The 18,998-nt window shown below is 41.3% G+C and overlaps 1 protein-coding gene across 1 annotated transcript in view; it reads right to left on the bottom strand.

Annotated features, from left to right (window-relative positions):
- The window catches only part of LOC148840405 (sorbin and SH3 domain-containing protein 2-like), an 84,260-nt gene extending 65,554 nt beyond the window's left edge, over window positions 1–18,706 (bottom strand). The window contains exons 1-2 of the mRNA XM_088925015.1: window positions 18,256–18,706; window positions 1,703–1,826 (exon numbers count right to left, since the gene is read on the bottom strand). The gene's annotated coding sequence lies outside the window, so the exon portion shown is untranslated. The remainder of the gene's footprint in view (window positions 1–1,702; window positions 1,827–18,255) is intronic.
- Between the last annotated feature and the right edge of the window lie 292 nt (window positions 18,707–18,998).

Here is an 18,998-nt window from a genome sequence, read left to right as displayed (position 1 = left end):
AAAAAAAGAGATGCTAAATTCTCCAGACACACTCTGTGTCAACAAAGCCCGGCACATTTATTTTGTCTTTGCAGATTTTTAACGTCACTTTTTGCAGCCAACTATAAAAGACGCAGTGTTGAGCGAGCGGAGGCCTGGCACAGAGCGCTACTGTGTGTAGCGGGGAAAGCGGCACCGTGTATTGAAAGAGAAGGCGAAATTCCTCCGGACCTCTGGGAACTCCCTGATTGAACCCGATTATGTGCAGCAGTAAAAGGCTCACGTACAGCATTTGTGTGCACAACACAATAGCACAAAGGGGACCAGGAAGACGGGAGGGAAAAAAGGCAGCAACATTTGCTTACTTAATAGCTTGTGTGATATGGCTTTGAGGAAGTAAATTATTTACTTTCTTTGTGCGAATACAGGGTTTTCACTTTGTCTTCATCTTCAGGTGATTTGGGGATAATGTACTGAAAACTAAACATAAGGTGTCAAGTCAAAAAAAGATCTTTAAAAACAATTTAAGAAAGCTTTCTACATCTCTAAAGACTGCATAAAGTATGTCAAGGTGGTGCATTACACTGACATAAAATAAGCTAAATCACTGAATTTCTTACGAACATCATATTAGCTTAGAATATAAGCAATGCAAGCTGCAGTTTACTAAACATTTTTAATGGTTCACTAAAGACAAATACAAGACATTAAATATGAAGTGTAAAGTTCATATATAATCGAATGTTTCTGGACAGAGAATGGCAGATTTTTTCAGCAACCGTGTTATTTCTGTGGCAAAGAAGGACCATTTAGTAATTGCTTTGTTCCTACAGGAAGAATTAAATCCCTGACCACAGGGAATGTGACCTCTCCCAACACGTCTCCAGGAGTCTACAATCAGCCTCGAAATTCACATCCCCGTCAGTCAGGCGACGGAATCGAAACCTTTCTCAGGGATGCAGGTGGAGAAGCACTGGGAGAATTACTGACAAGGAACCACTTCTTTTCTTTACTTTTTACACAGCAATAACCTGATACAACAAATCTCCTGACGGAAAGTACGCTGAGGCAGCAAATAGCAGTATCAAGGGCAAAAGACTCGATGATTTAAACTGCAAATAAGATGCTTTCGTGCCTTGGGTTAAGCATGAACTTAAAATACTTTCGCCTACTGTAGCTTTAAGAAAGAAAAACAATTTCAAGAAGGAATCCTTCCTGCAATTAAAGTAATAAAAAGAGAATATGGAATATTTCACCTGTAGTTTGCTTTTTCAAAAAAAACTTAATTGATTGTATTTGTTTACTGAAGGATAATTTCACGAGACACTAATAAGTAAAATGACTTCTGGATCTCGGATATGCATCCATATGGTCTAATAGTATGCAATCACAAAACACTGTTCAGTATCGCAGCATAGTAGACAAAGCATCCTGCAACCACTTATCTGCTTTTCAAACTAAAGTAATTTATTTATATTTTTATAATTATTTTACATGTAATTTATAAAATGTTCATTTGTGCATAAAACTACACGATGCACTAGGAAACTGTCAACTACAGTACACAGAAAAACACCCTCTGACAGCAGTCAGCCAGCCACTGATCAGATCAGATCAAGTCACAAATCAGATCAATGCAAGAACACTTAGTTGTGTTCAAACGTATCTTGCAAAAACATAATGGAACTAGCCTAACAAAAGAACACAAAGAAATAAATCTTACCAAACTGTTCAGCTACTTATTTGGAGGGTTGGACATCAGTCAAGATCCACATGAAGCTTCTTCCCTTCTGCTCAAAGGATCTGACTGTTTTTTCAGGGTTTAGACTCAAGCCCGCTCTTGGTGACTGCAGGCAAAAGAGAGAGTATGAGAATCGCAGTTCCTGCTGGAGTTGTAGTCTGTGTGGTTTGCGCTATTTTCAGAGGCAGACCCATATATCCAGGGCTGGAAAGTTACTCCAGCGCTCTGGGGAAAAGTGACAACACATACACAGGACCAACTTTGTGTGAAGTATGGGAGCGATTCAGCTATGCGACAACTAGGCATGCATCTTGTGAGATTAATGCCACGGGAAACCATCAAAGATAACTCTGGCAGCGCTTTACGAACAAGTTCTGATTTCACCTCTGCCTTGGCAGACTGCGCAGCCTGAAAGGTACTGTAGCATGCGCACCCCAGAGCTTCCCCTCGTAAAAGGACAGCCCTCTATTTAGACGGCACTGCCGAAGCGCTAGCAGGATTTCTTGACAAAAGGGGTTTTAAAGTTGTACAGTATATGATGTTTCAGTCGGTTGGCATGGGTTCTATTTTTACCTGCTACAGCTTCACGCTGTTGGCAGCGCTCATCCGTCAGCGAGACGGACACCGTTTAGAGCAAGTCAAGAAAGTAATCCTGTGTCGGACTGCGACCGTGTAAAGATAAATGAACTGACTGCTCACTTCGGATCGTTAATTATCGGGGCCAGGCGGTCCCGTGTATTCAGTACTCCTTGCAGGCACACACTCACGGGTCAGGAGTTAAGGCTTGGCTTGCTCCAGGTGGACAAAACACCCAGTGGAAGCACCATGGAGCATCTTTATCCCTGGCTGTCCGGAGGGCTGTGAGACAGCCATTTCAATTTCACTCTTACATTTGGCTTTTGATCACATGTGGTCATTAATTATTGCATGCTTTGGGCGGCTTCCCAGAGAAATCCAAAATAAAACTAGCCCAGATCAAACTATTTGTCATCTACAGAATGCAACTGAGGAGAAAACAAAGCCAAGTCAGCATAATTTTTTTAATCAGGGCTTAACCAGCAACGCAATCACCAAACCACCAGTGGGCTGAATCCCGAACCAATTCACTTAGTACACCAAAACTCTGAAGAATGCAGGAAAGCTATATATACACAATACATGCTTCAACTACTGAATCGCAGCATTTCGACATATGCCAAAAAGGTCTGAGAACAAAGTTCTGCAGCTGAAACCCGTGACGCAAAAGTTTTAAAAAGCACAGAGTGGCGGTTTTAAGTCAATTTATACAGATTTGAAATTTCACCAGCACAAACAAGAAAAGAAAGGGTTCTGGATATGTGCTTTGAGTGTCTTTCAAACCTATGAAAGTATTGTGCTTCACAGCTGACTGCCTGACCCTTTCTTGTTCAACATATGTTGTTTATGTCTCCCTGGAAGAAAAAAAAAAGTTTGTTTTATAAATTACTTTTAAACTGACAGTTAAACTCAGTTATACAGCAAGTACAGTATATACCCTACATATATATACTGTATATATTCTTATTAGTTTCTGCATCTCACAGATCCACTCAAAAGCTGTGAACACCAGACTGATACAAAATGTTCCTTAATCAGAAGCAGCTGATCTGGAGCCCGAGATTGCCCTTGGCAAAAGCTGTCAGACTGACTGGTCCGAGAGTGCACCTACAGCGGTGTGCTGGTGGGGCACAACCCGTCAGGCCATCACTCTATCCTAGAGACCCACCCCACCGAGTGAAGCAGTTCAGCAGGTCCTTCACTATACACAAGGTCTGCAGACAGACCATGGAAACGGCGTGATTTTCTTCAATGTCATACTTTGCTAACTCTCCACTTGAGGTTTTTCTGCCATGTTGCTTTTTCAATCAATCCTTAGTGCAGAGAAACACGATAGGTGTCAGTGTTTGTAATTAGCCCTGTCCTGCATGACGCCTGCCACCAATTAGTTTTTTTTAAGCAAAATAATGCAGTGCTCACATACTGTATATAAGCAGTGAATAATAGTCAATAACACAATGATCATCTGTAATCTTCAGTGACATACAGGGTTATAATATTGCAATTCCAGATCCATTATCCCAAAACCAGGACTTCCATTTGTGAATGACTGAAAATGTACTGTAGTCTGAGCTAAGAACTCAAACAAATCTCCATTTGCGTTTACATCTGCTAAACCACAATCAAATGAGAAAGAACAACATTTTTATTTGTAGTGTTTTCACACCAGTGGTATATAAATACTAGGCTTCTATATCCAGCTCTGCAACCCACACCAAGCAACCAGAAATCTTTGTGTCGGCTGCAATTTGCGCATGGAGTTTTTTTGTAGTCATTTTATGTGTGACAACTGCCAGTTTCAGCATTCTGATGGGCTCTGTGTTGTTTCATCCTCTCCAGGTACAGTATATCCTGCCTTGAGCCCAATGTTTCCCGGGACAGGCCACCTGCACCCCGAACTGGATAAGCGGTTATTGAAGATGATGATGATGATGATGATGATGATGATGATGATGATGATTTTTCCTACACAAACATATACTGCTTGCTCTATGTCTTCTATTTTACTTGTAAGTTTAAATCAATATGATCACTAATCAATTAATAATTAACACAACTAGAGAGATTTTAGAGTATTCTGGTGTGTAAGCCTTTGTTCCTAAAAAACAGCACTTAAAAATAAATGCTCAGCTTGAGTTAAAATAGGACCAAGATAATCAAAGATAAACATTGGAAAGAAAGAATTCAGTGAGTTTTCTACTATAATTAAAAATGAGCAAGGAATTGGAATTGACAAAGGTAAATCAAGATACCTTGACCATCTTTATAGGATGAAGGAAGACTTAAATTATTTTGTACTACTCTAAAAATCATAAAGAAAAAAAAGTCTTTCAATAGTGCCTGTAGGATCTGATTTTTGTCCACGTACAATACCCTGTAACAAATAAAACAATTTTCTTTGTCACGACAAAGAGGTGTGGAGTGCAGTCTTGGCTTCCCTCAGGCTTGTTCTGCTAACGGGATTAAAAATCACTAATTCCCCCCAGACTAGACGTGGAAAATAGCTTGCTTCACTGCTATTTACAGTATAAGCTTGAGCCAGCTCCCACAAAAGCCTGGGACCTCCCTTCAGTTTGGTCCCACCGCCCTGCTCCAATATGGTGGGTTCTGACCCTCTTCCAACCTGCATAATCCAATGGGGAACTCTAACAGTATGCGTTCCCTGCAGTGGAACAAGAAAACACCTGAAGAAGACGCAACAGCTGAAACACCGAGTTGACTCAAAAGACGTCTTTACACTTTTCATTGTGGAAATAGCTTTTACTTAGGACTTTCATAATGGCCAAAATATGCCCATTCAACAAATGTTATTATTTGTACAGACCACAATATAAAACATTTTGTGCTGTTTAATCTAAGCCAAATGATTTTGAAAAACAATGCCTTCACTGGTGAAACAAGGACAAGTTTTTAAATATTGTTGCTCAGCTGTTTTACTTTTGCACTGTAAGTGGTTGACCAGTGGGAATGAGATGCTTCCTTTGTGCAATCAGGTGCTCAATTGCCAAATTGTATTTCAATGCGAAGGCATTTTCTTCAATTAAACTTCCAGGTCTTACAACAAAGTGGAAATAAAACTAATCTTTCACAACTCTCAGCAACCAGAGTAAAAGTACAGCTGAAGTGTAAAGGTTTTCCACAGCAAAATGGATGTGTAGGATCTGTGACGACAAACAAAACATGCCATCGTTATTATCAAGGCACAGCCAAGAGCTTCCCTGCTACTCTGAAAGGGAAGATGTGCATGAGAAACAATAGATCTCGGCTATGCATTATTTATGACTCGGGTTCTGTGCCAGGATCCTGCAAAAGGGCAGATCTGCCAGAGCTTCCAAAAGCTCTGCAGGAACCACTGCAGTCGGTATGACAATGCTGCAAGGTCAAGCACAGGCTTGCCTTCAGCAGTGAGCGGCAGTGTGGGACTGCGAGACAGGGCATGTCCTTCTGACAACATAGGTGACCTCTTCGGCTTACCCACGTCTGGTGTACTGTAAGTAAAATCACATTGTGGACAGTATTGAGATAGTGCTGAAGGCAGGACAGGGAGGTCATCTGTACTTGGGGGGATACACTTTCCCTTATCTAATGTTCCGAAGTTTATCTTGAGTTTTGAGACCACCACTAAAAAATTCAAAGAGCAAGACGGAAATCCGAACGTCCATAACCAAAGGGCAAATTAATGCACAGAGCTGCTGCTGCACACAAGGCATTGATCTGTAATAGCCAAGCATCATGAAGAACAATGATCCCCAGAAGAGATGGCAACCAGGACAATGGTTTGTCTAACACGAGACAAAAAGACTTCAGGAAGATCTAAAATGCATACTGTCATTCACTTTTCAAGTGTCAGCTCTGGCCACACTGTATAAAACACATGAGAACGCTGGCAACAGCTGGGCACCTGAAAGGTGAGATTTAATATTACTGCTTTATTCCCCCACAAATATTTAGAAACATTTTTAGACAGGTTACACTAGATCAAAGGTCTGAGAAAGACAAAGCTCTAGTAAGGCCTCATTAAGAATATTGTCCATGAAGATGGTCACTACCTCATTACCTGTCATTGTCAACGCACTTCTAGAGCAGAGTTTCAGCACTCCTTCAGAGATGTGTCCTTCACCAATGGCATCACATGCCTGTAAACACACTCGCAAAAAAGTATATTGGTGCCTGGAACCAGTCCAGAGAAGAGGGGCAAGATTCCTTTGAGCCCAGGGAAGTATGTCCTATACCAACAGGCTTAAAGAAATTAACTAAACTGAAGACCTGATTCAAGTTTTCCAGATCCCCAAAGACACTGACAGTCCACTATTGGAGTTCTTCAGTATCAAGAACGAACACTGTGGAAGTCTGTTTAAAACTGAGAACGGGAGGCACAGGAGTGTGGAACAAGCGACCCAGCCATGTTTTTGAAGCTGATATTCTGGCTTCAAGAAACCACTGAATGAGATTGTCGGATCACCCGATAACTAATAGGGTAGACAGACCGAGTGGACTTTTCTTGCTTGCAGCCTTCCTCGTGTCTTTTGTTGACAAATAAAAGCTGTCAGACAAGCCATGACTTCACAGAGGTGAAGGTCTAAGACATTTTCAGTATGAAAAACATCCATCTATCATCAGAAAACCATTAATTCCTAGCAAGGGGTGCACTTACTCAGAGCCTGTCCTAAAAGAGTAGGGTACAAAGCAGGACCACAAAATGAGTAGGAGGCCAGTGACTAATGTTCTCCCAAACTGATAAATCCGTTTGATCACCAAACTTCTCATTTCACCTCAGCCTTATTCCCCTTTATGAATTTGAGGACCTTTAATTTGAGGGCACATTCCACCACTGTACATCCAGATAGTTCCCTTGTGGACTTCATGGCAGAAGGCAGAGCTCTTCCACATCATCTTACTGACTCGGTTTCAACAGCCAATACGTTATAAGCTAGGAATGCTGTCTCATTAACCTCCTTGCGCTAAATTATAAATAGCTACAATTAAAAGGAAGTCTACACAATAAACACTCCTAGTAGTACAGCACGTATCTGCATCCCAGGGAAAAGAAACCTCATCAATATTGGGTTTTATATGCTCAGAACTATATTTGCTCTGTAAACATAGTTAATGGCCTAGTGAGGACCTATAATTGAACTGCTACAGGAGAAAGGGAGCACGAGTGGACGGTCCTAAAAGGAAATACTGCTGCAGATTTTCTATAAAAGGAGTTTCTTTTGTAATATACAATGGTACAAAAAAAACCAAACAGTTCAAGTATCTTTACTCTACAGCAGAATCTGATCAAAAAGGGGATGTAAATAATGAATGTGTTGCGGAAACACAGGCAGATTTCAGACATCAAACAGTCATCCTTCTTCTTGAATACAGATTTGGAATCCATACATGTTGCTTAATAGCAAAAGAGCAATTGGAAATTTGGCTAAGAAACCTCCCAGTATGTGGATAATTTTTTTAAAGCATATGGTTTAACTAAAGTAAGAGATGCGACCTCATTACGGAGGTCAAATAACCCCCTGGAAATCAGAAACAATAAAACTTTAGGTTTGCTCAACCAAAAAAAATCATTGTTCAACATAACCGTAAAAATGTTCAATAAGACATCTTCTTCCCCTGCTGTATGTTTGCTCTCTGGACATTTTGTCCTGCAATTAGACACTTAATGAGGGAAAGAAGCATGAGGTACAGTACAGTACTTTACCTGTGAGCATCTGTTTAGCTGTATTTCTCAGTGTAGAGATGCAGGCAGATTCCTGCAATTTGCTACACCACTCTATTCAGTATTGCGGTAATACTGTACATTGTTCACAGTGAGCTTTGATTTTGCAAGGTTCCTTTAAACAGCACCACATCAGATAACAGCATTTAACCTTGGATAAAAGTAGATGCCAATATACAATGAACAACAGCACAAACCTACACAAAACAAAAATAGACTTAATCTCTTTCTCACACTCAATCCACAGACGTGACTTTTCCCCCCTCTTTGTTATTCCAGCCCGACAAGTTATTAAGCTCCTTGTGTCCCTGTCCAACTCCAGGACACAAGTGAGTACAGGCCTGTGCTTCAAGGGTGTCAGCAGGGGCTTTGCACCTGCTTCAGTGGTGTGGCACATTTCAAGTGACTGCTTTTTTATGGTAAGCCGATCTCTTTGCGTCAAATAAGCAAAACCAAACTGTTCAGCTTTCAGACGTAAAATGTCGCCGCAGTTCTTAAAAGACTCTGCAAGGTTTGTCACATTAGCCCAGCTGCTGGAACGTGACCCACTGCACATCCATTACAGTGATGAGCGATGGGAAAACGGACATTGAATTCTCAATGCAACTTTATCTTCGCCACAAGACCAACACTGCCGATAACCCCCCCAAACAATCATTAGAGGACATTCACAAAGACCAAGTAATCCTGGATTGCAACGAGGTAAATGCGGTTTAATCAACTGACATCTATACAGACAATACAGGGTGTACCTGTGCAATAAATCAAAGAACGACAACTAATACAATACTGATAACTATATCATCTGGAATTCCGAAGGTAACCCACCTACTTAAAAAAATCTGCTAATGTTCAATAAAGCTGAATTTACTGTATAATACTCATACAAATGGTCATAAATGTACAAACATATAACCAATCCTAATTAAAATATTCTGTGTTTATAGTAAATGTATATCTATTGCTCTCTAAAAATGTGTTTTTTTCAAACATTCAGGTGTAATGCCTTTCAAGTACAATGTGTCAAGCTCACTGTGGAGAATAACGAGGAAATAACTGTAATTTCAAAAACATTTCCATGCAAAGCACTTCTTTTCAATTTTTTCACTCAAGCATTTCTTCCTGGGGGGTGGGCGGTTATGATAGCTTTTAGCCATTGCTACCAAAATGTAGTCATTACCAGCGTCTGCGTCTTGTTTGTTAGCAGATGTCAGGTTCTAATAAGGCTTGAATCTATCAGAATCCTGGCTGGCAGGTTGATTTCGCTATTGGACTCTTATAGCTTGACTATTAAAACTCTACAGATTCACAGTTAACTCCGTTTCCCCTCATTCAGACAGAGATACCACCGGCAACCTACCTCTTTCGTTGTGAAAAGCCACTCGGGTCTTGGGCGAGAACAACCACTCATGCTTCAGTAATTTAATTTAAAAAGTGTATTTTCTTTTGTTCATTGGCTAGAAGAGGTGACAATAAAAAAAAAACTCCTTCTAAGGTGTAGTGTTCAAAAACGTGGGGGTCAAAGCTGAAGATACTGAGCCCCTGAAAAGAAACCAAGGGGATGTCTGCCTTATAATGCAAATGAAAAAAAACAACACTAAGATGCGTTTCATCTCAGGCCGCAGAATTTAGCATTCTTCCCATTGGACAAATGGGTGGCATTCTCCGATTCCCTGTTATTCACACAATGCCCTGTATTATTTGCAAACTGGCAAGGAGCAGGTGTAATCAAATAATTTTTTTTCGTAGCTCTATTAAAATGCAACATCAAATAGCCACAGTATTATCAAATTCAATGGAGTCTGCAAATGGTTTTCAGAAATTCCTAACTGCGCACTGTTAGCCAAACAACTTTTCCCCCCCAAGAGTTTTAAGCAGTGACTGAACAGCCTAACCCTTTCTCTGTTCAAATTCAAAGGTATTCTGAAGCACAGTCTTGTATTTCAGCAGTGATCGTGTTACAGGGGATACATTTCGGACAGCTAACCTTGAATGAAAAGGAATTCTGTGTGAATGAACCTGCATAACTGGGCCTACAGGAAGTCAAACCATTCTACAGTATGGACAAGATGTCAGACATGTCATCTTACATCACCCTGTGATTTTGTTGTGTGACTGGCAGGTCAAGCTAATGTAATAGTCACACAAAATAAGCATTTTGAAATGGCAAATACTTTAGCTCCTGTTAGTCATAACTTCCAGGCTTGAATAAGCCAAAAAATTATACACATTTATGTTGGTATAGCCCATATTACATGGTCTTAAACTATTAGACTGCAGAATCATTGTAGGAAGTCCCTTTCTATCACTTAAAGAAAGATCCACCTGGCTACTAACAAACCAAAATCAGAGAAGGATTCATTCAAAGAGAACTACCTGTACAGGTTACATATGCACCACATGCCCAGTTACAGTAATTATACAAGTACAAAAAATAAACCTTAAAAATAAATATTATGCTATACTTTGCATATCCACTGTAACTTCTAAATTAGTGATTTTTTTAAATGAGTTGCCCACCCATGTAAGAAAAAGTGTGTTCAAACTTGTATGCAGCAGCTTATACTGTACTAGACACTTTCATATTGTAGACATGAAAAAAAACAAGACACTTAACTGTAATACCAAAATGAATATCATGCCTCACAAAATGTAAACAAGTTTGGGGACAGCAGGCATTCTACTGTAAAATATTAATTGCAAATGTATTAATGCAAGCATCAACACATTTGTAGGAATACAGCTTTGCTGTACAGTAAGAGATTTAATCTGCACTGAAGATCATAGTAGTGCTCGTCTCCTTGGAAGCGTTACTCTTAGGAGGCACAAAGCATAAATCAAAAGACTGACTAGAGATGTTAGCCTGTGTAAGAAAATTAAAAACATTTCATCAGTCTTAAGTCAAACAGAGACTTGGGCTGTAAAAAGACATTGCCGATTCAGATTTCAAAAGAGCTTCCTCATACAGCACTGTGCTCACTTTTCAGCACTAACTGAGCCGTTAAGGACTGACAGAGAACTGGTGGCATTCTAAGGGTCATCTTGACTATATTTCATAAAATTCCACAACTGACCATCTCACATTTTCTGCACAGTTTTGCCAGGGATGACGCTTATAACATTGGAATGCAAAGCCAAACAGTCAGGTCCCTGTGACGCCTTTATGGCTAAGTTAAGACTCAGCAAACATTCGACCCGTGACCTCCAACCTACAATTACAACACAAGTTGTGTCCTTTTAAACTCCCCGTTTAAAAGCATGGGCCTTTGCAAGGTTCTCAAAACTCAGGGCTGTGCTTCACCAGTGGATGCTGGTGCTGTTTTAGTCATATACCTTTATATTTTCTATTCACTTCTCATTTTTAACAGTAGAAAACTTAAGTCCCTGCGTTTCTGCGATATAGTTTCGACTGGATGGGGGAGTCAGAATGTCCCTTCAGTGCAGGGTTTTCAAACCCGTATCACAGAGGTGTCTTCAGGTCCTTGTTCCTGAACTCTCAGTTACAGTACATAACTGGTCTAAAGATTTAGTGAACTGCATAACTGCAATACCTCTAACCAGGCTCCGACGTGCATTATTATGATCTTAACAAAAATCCGACATGCAGTATAGATGACCAGGAAAATTTTTAGGTCCGTGCTCCTCAAACCTTCCAGAGGAACTATAAATAAAAATGGTTGATGATTTTTTTTCACAACCCTGAACTGCTAGCACAGCAATGAAATCCCTGAACTGCTAACACAGCAATGACAGTCAGTTGTATAATTGGAAAGGGAAAAGCCAGAGTAAATCTAGTAATTTTTTAGGTCTTGCCTGGAAGGAGCAAAAAAGTGCTCAATGTCCCCATGTTGAAAACACAGCACATCAGAAATGGAATGGGACAGGTTTCCAGCTTTTACAATGAAAAGGCCTTCTTGATTTCAAAAGGAAAAGTCTTAGCATTATTAGTAAAAAAGCTGACACAGCACATGGATAAGAAAGACTACGTTTTCCTGAATTCTGCTATTTCAAGCTCTTCACTGACACAAAGGAGAAGTCTTTCGGCATTCTAATTAATTTGACCTACTCTTTGCAAGTAATACATGAAGAATTTTGAAATGTCAAAATCTCTATATTGCATGAGAAATTAAATTACAAAATGTGAATCAGTGCCGGATATTTGCTATTGCTCCACGCCCGTGCCTTTAACAGAATGAGATCTAAAACGAAAGAGCAGTTACTCTACAAACTGTACAGCATGTGCCTTTTGGTCAATTGATGAAAAGATTTAATATTTTCCAAAATAAATGCACTCATAATTGATTAGGGGCAGTTAAAATGGAAAAAAGCACCCGTCTTCAGGAGTAACTGGCAGTTTAGATGTACAGTGAACAAAAGATCAATGCACTACCAGATATCAAATAAAACCTGCACATATGCTGTATATTGTAATACATCACAGAGATAACTGAATCTGAAATTTAGGCAGAAAGGTTCCCCAACCATTATATTATCAATCGTGGTGAGAAAAAGCTGTGTGCGTCTGGTCATGGAAAATGAGGAGTCAAAATGGCTTAATGAGATTTTCAGCATGACTAATTTAAATGCCATTAATCATATTTTATTTTTATTGTCTGTTCAGTTGAAAAGAAACATATTAGGTCACCAAACTGGTGAAACAAGAAAACACAGACTTTCATTGGGGAAAAACTTGAATCATGATCACTTTAAACTGTGCAGTACGAATCTACATCTAAAAAAGCATTTGGGCCGATTGCTGGGAGCGTTCGGTTGTGAATCCACGCACTGAATGTTACAATATCAATGACTATTTTTAGCAAAGTAATGACATCTGATTGGCATTTCTTGGGCAGTTCGCTTTTGTTCATATTTTAGTATTTAAAATATGGTATGCTGGGTTTAGAAAATCCCTACACTGGAAGTCTAGGACAAGCAAAGACACCTGACGGAGTCTATTACTTTTTGGCTTCGAGCCCAATGGACAATCTGATTTTTGACTATAACTAATCACCCCCTCTAAAACAAGGCAAGGCTCTATGCTTTAATCAGACTGCTTTGTCTCATCCCAGATTCTGCTAACTGATCTTTCCAGTAAAGCACAACATTTCCCCAGTTTTAATTTCCAGGGCGACACAGAAAAAAAAAATTCATGGGAGCCCGTCTCACCCCGCTCTCACTCTTCCTCCGTTTCCACCCCAACAACGCTGCCATCAGATGTGGCAAAGCTGCAGTGGGGCTGGGAAGATGCCCAGCACGTTTTCCTCTTAAAATATGGCCGATCTGAGTAATTAGTCAAGCTGGAGACAAATGACCTCATGCACAGCATGAGGAGACGGCAAGGGCAGCATGGGGTTGAGGCAATTACTGTGGCTGCCTCACGGCCCTAAGGCCCTGGGTTCGATTGCAGGCTGCTGATCTGTGTGGATTCTGCGTGTTCTCCGTGGTGCACTGGTTTTCTTTGCATGCTGACCCGATTAACTGGATTCTGTCAGCGGTGTGTGTGTGTGTGTGCACACGCCCTGTGACTGTAAGGCATCTGATACAGGGTGTAGTCTGACTTTGCATACTTACTGTACGCCTCTCTGGGTTCATCACATATTCACCCTGAACATCCGGCAGATCGCAGACTGCGTTAAGGCTTCGGGCGGGAGGTATAAGTTCTTTCCGTAAAGATCCCCAAAATAAAACAGGACAATTATGCATTGCAAGAAACACATACATGGTCAAGAAGTCCGAAAAAAACCTGGGCAGACACCAATGGAAGGAATACAAGGGAAGACACGAAGATGAGCATTTCTCATGAAGACATTACTTCTCTTCTTGCATTGCCTTCTATCGCCAAGGAAGAACCACTTTTGATTAAATTTGCCAGTTTATGCAGATTACAGTCAGCAAAGTCGAACTCAAGTACATAAATGACTGCACCTGTCACGACTACATCCAAGAGAGCAATTAAGCAGCAGAACTAACAGAACACAGTGGGTTTGTGTCAGCTGTAGCTGACAGAAGCACCAACTGCAGTATTTATTAATGAGCAGGAAATCATCTGTAAGGGCTGTACGAGGTAGTGGTGTGTCCACAATCAAAGTGAAACACTACAAAACATGGAGATGTGTCAAGGTCAGGTGAACTGCTTTATAGCAAAGAACACAGGAAAGCTTAGAAATGAAAGGAGGTCATTTGTATCATTAGGTAGTTAGCAGTTTATTGGTCCAGGGATCTTATTCAGCTGTTTCTTGAAGGAACACTGAATACTGGCTTCAACCACATGTTCATTCTGAGGAAAACCACTGCCTTTCTCAATGCTTTTGAGGATCTTGCATACTTGTATCACATCCCCGGTCATCTTCTCTGTTCAAGATTAAAAAGGTTCAGACCCATCAGCCTGTCACTGTAGGACATAACATCAAGTTGATAAAGCATCTGGCTGCTCTTCCCTCGACTGATTCCAGAACTGCAATACAGTAAAAGCTGTAGACAATATTCTAAACTACCCTACTTTCAGTTAATACACTTTCATATTAGTAGTAATATGAGTTAATAAAATAGGTTTTATGATCCATTATACATTATCCATTAGTAACGGGACAGGAAACAAGGGAAGGTGTGTGTCTGAAAGAGTGCCTGCTTTGTGCACTCATAATCCACTGTATGTGGTAGCTCAGCCAAAAAGGTACCTTTTTTGATACCTGAAGGTTTTTAATCTATTATTTTGTTCTACAAAACAAATTCAAGCAGCTATAATTTCCAGACGATCATTTTAGCGGACCTAAAAGCACCACATCAAATTTAAAAAATTTCAGTCAGTGGCAGAAGCCAAAAGGATGGAAGTAAAGTCACAAGTAATAGTGCGAGAGCTGAAGACAGAAGACGGAGTTTAATTTCAGTAGTGATCGGCGTTAGCTTATTAGTTAAGCCATAGCATCAGCCTGGCAAAATCTAGCCCCATCGTCCGCCGTGACGATGTTAACATCACGAGGACTAATAACCTGGTGCAGAGCAGTACATCTGACTCGCTCCTGATGAGGCCAGAGCCTGGAGACGATGAGACATCACTCGCTGGAGGTAAATATACACTCACGCATTGTAAACATTTTGCTTAAAGTTATTATACAAGCTGTGCTTGTCTTTAGTGACACCGTTTTTATGCTAAGTGTTCTGGCGCTTCAGATGATCCACCCACACTTGCGCACGATTCTCATCTTGGCACTGGCCTCCAGTCCTACCACCACTTGCCACTTAAAAACCCACAGCCATTGGAATGGGACTAGTAAAACAAAAAATCAGAACCCTGCTTTACTGAACAAAAAGAAATAATCATTAATTCCCGTTTAAAAAGGTATTTTTCTGCAAGCGTAATGGTGGTTTTCCTTAGGATGTCAGTAAATGTGTGTTTGAGGCGATGAGGGTGGGGACACACACAAAGTCGTGGAGCTCCACGGGGATAAATATCTGCCTTGACGCATCACTAAGAAGGATCGTGACAGTAAAGCAGATCCTCCACAGTACTCGGCAGACTCTAAGCTCACAGAAGATGTAGTGATGCGCATCAGCACGAGATCTCTCTAAAAGGCCCCCCGTGTTGTTCCAGAGTCTGGCAAGTCTCAGCTGCTACACTACCTTACCAAGAGAAGCAGGCCACCTGGAGCTACGGACTCCTCCGTGGTGCGTGTGAAAACTTGAAAGCCGAGACGCTCGTGGACCTGACACGACGGGCCTCAAAAGATTGCCATATTAGCAGCACCTGTCCAGACAAACGCCGTGAAGGATGACCCTCAGGCCAGGGCTGGAGGCTCCTGACACATATGACATCGGCATGGAAACACAAAAAGCAGGTGGACAGCCGGAGTGGAGGAGACGGCACCAGCTCATCCTGTCGCTGGCGAAGACAGCGCGCAGTATAGCAGCCTGGCTTGGTTACAAGCTCATAGCACAAAGCTGTGATCACTGACATGCTTATTGTGTTGATGACAGCAAAGCATCTTTGACATATGGATAATTTAAGAAGCTTTGTGCAGATCTCAGAGAATGGCACTTGAGACTTGGCAATTTCTGTAAATACTGCTAAGCAAATGCATTTTTAGTGGCTCATAAAAATAACATTTGCTTTAAGTCTTTACAGTTTCAGTGATTGTGTAAAAACCTGTTTCTATTGTTAATCATTTGTGCATTGCGAACCATTGTGCCACATTGAGCATCAGTACAGTACATTGTGAGCATCAAAAATACTGATAAAGAAGATTGCTTGTTTGATATGTAAGCTATATACTGTATATAAGCTTTACCATATAACTTACATGTTAAATTAAGTTGGTAAGGTAAAAAATACCATTGGTACATTATGATTTTAAGAAATGAAGGGAATTTAAGAATTTCTATCATAAAGTTCAGGTGACTGATTAGAGATGCCTGAGAACAAACTAATTATTCTGCAATTAATCCCCAACAATTTCAGCAGCAAAAAAAGGCTATTTTTCTTGTATCAGTGCATAGACTGTATAGCAACCATAATCTAAGACCAATGCTGTTAAAACCAGTGACAATACCGTACCGTTACTACGAATACAATTTTAAATGAGATTACATTAAGGCAGCGTGCCAAAGTGATTACTACACAGTGTCCTGTACTACTGTCCTGTCCTGTGCTAAAAGGTAAATACTTTTAAAGTTTTACAACTCGGGGGGGGGGGGGGGTAGCGGAAAAATAAGTTGATTTGCTGCTGCTGGCATTGACAGAAATTATAATGCAATGCAATCCGATCACGTGATATAAACTGCTGAAAGGCTGCGATGAATCTACGTCATTGTTTTACAGTCGCTTTTAAATGAGAAACAAATAAAAATTTCAAATAAGATTTCAGTTAAGGTGTGAAATTTATCAACACAGATTAAATCGGGGGGGGGGGGGGGGGGGGGGCGAAGCAACCTACAAATACCTTTATTAAAATTTAGTTTACTTTTATAACTCTGAAAACATTACAATTTGGAAATGATCACCTAATTTCAACGCTTAAAAAAAAAAACTCCGGAAAGCAACTGAATATGTCTCAACAGACGGCAGGGAACATCTACCATATCTTTTGCAATTTTAATAATAAAATCAGGATTAATGGTTTTAAGGTGACGTGTTCCGTTTCCTCTGGCAAATTAAGTTTTTTTAAAGCATTTCCTGTAAATCCACAAGGCTAGATACAAAATATAGTTCTCTGGGAATAAGCACGGCATCTACAGTACTTTCTCCCAAATACATCTACAGTAATCAGCGAACTATACACTATACACATAAACAGCGGAGTGCTCGACGACTGCTGTGGAAGTGACCTACAGTCAGCTCAAACCCGACCGTATAAACACAATCGGATTGATGAAAACCGGTTTATTACACCTCCCTCCGTCAATGTGCCACTGGAAACGACGCGAGCATTGCGAGATAATGACCTCTAATCAGTATCCGATCAAAGTGCTTCATATGAATGCCACGGCCGAACTCTCCCGTTTCCCCGACGTGTATCGGACTTCAAAACACCCGACCCCGAAGCGCCGACTGAAGACCCCACCGCGAACAGCAGCCCTGACAATGAAGGCTTTTGAATGCGGTCCCAGTTATTTGCCTGGCGGAGACAATAACTACAGCGCATTGTAAAGCAGAACTCGGCGGAATGACGAAAAGCTCCATTATTCGAGTATTTGTAAATAAATAAGTAAAAAATAAATAATGCATGCCCAGCACCGCTCACTTGAAAAAAACACCGTGTCGTTAAATGTCTTTATTTTGCCTTTTTCTTTTTGCAACAGTACATATGGCTCTAGCCTCTTCTATGTTTTTTTTTCCTTTAATAATGCGCCGGTTGGTGACTGACAAACGGCAGGCTACTGTATCAGTTTATCTGATGATACATTAGAACAGTAAGCATGTAACAAAGGCAGTAGCCTATTTTTAAAAGGTAGCTGAAGGCGCACGGCGGGGGTGTGGGGGGAGATATCTAACCCACAAAGGTGGAAATCTGGTTGAATTCCACCATCCAGAAAGGGATTCGCAGGCAGACGAGGACGCATCTGGGCTACCTTATCCCTTACCTAGCGCCGGCCGGGTTATCCCAGGAAAATGAGCTTGCTTGCGTTTCGGGAGTCAAGAGGACCCAGCGCACTTGCAGCACAGTGAGGTTAGGTCCATGCAAACTCACTGCAGCGGGGACTGCAGTCCACTTTTCACACCGGAGCCCGAGCGAAAATCACACACCTGCTTCTCCCAGTGGCGTCGGTCCCACAGAGGCTCCTCCGAGAATATGAGCGCAGGGAAACACACACACACACCCCCCCGGATTTGGGATTCACTCGCTCCTCTCCTGCGGAGTGGACGGCGGTCCGCTAATATTGCATTGCAGCAGTAACGCCGTCTCTTCACAGGAAGACAAAACACGGCTTGCAAGGTGCTTGGCAGAGCAGGAGATAACGCAGAGTCACGTTACTATTCTGCATCCTACATGCCAGCATAGGGTCCAGACGCGAGCTGTCGCCGGATAGTCAGGGTGGCAGCACAGTAACAACATGCTCAGTGCCCGCGATCACCCGCCGACGTGCTCCCCTCAGCCCTCGGTTTCCAGTGAATAAATTATTTTATTCCAGTATAAAGAGGGGGAATATTGCCACACCGCGCTCCCATAATAAGCAAGATGGCTGGTGCCTTCAGCGGCGCTGCGGTCCTGCTCATTGGCTTAAATCGGGGGGGGGGGGTTCGTAGTCATGGAAACGACCAACAAGTTCAATTTGTGCCGTGGGCCTGGCTGAGCGTGTGCGGGTCAACGCGGAGAATAGCGCAAAAACCCGGCGTTTTGTAACACTAAACACTTCCTTGTGCCGGCTTAGTTTTATTCTTCTGTTTTGTGTAATGTAACAGTCGTAATTCCGGGTAATTCATTACCCAGATAAGGTAGCTTGGTAGCTGCTGTTCGGGCAGTTCAAGCTGGGACGCTGTCTTGCGAT

The sequence above is a fragment of the Atractosteus spatula genome, chromosome 1 (genome assembly GCF_055471065.1).
Source record: "Atractosteus spatula isolate fAtrSpa1 chromosome 1, fAtrSpa1.hap1, whole genome shotgun sequence".
Taxonomy (NCBI): Eukaryota; Metazoa; Chordata; class Actinopteri; order Semionotiformes; family Lepisosteidae; genus Atractosteus; species Atractosteus spatula.
The sequence above is the reverse complement of the archived record's forward strand: the minus strand, read 5'-3'. Positions and strand labels throughout refer to the sequence as shown.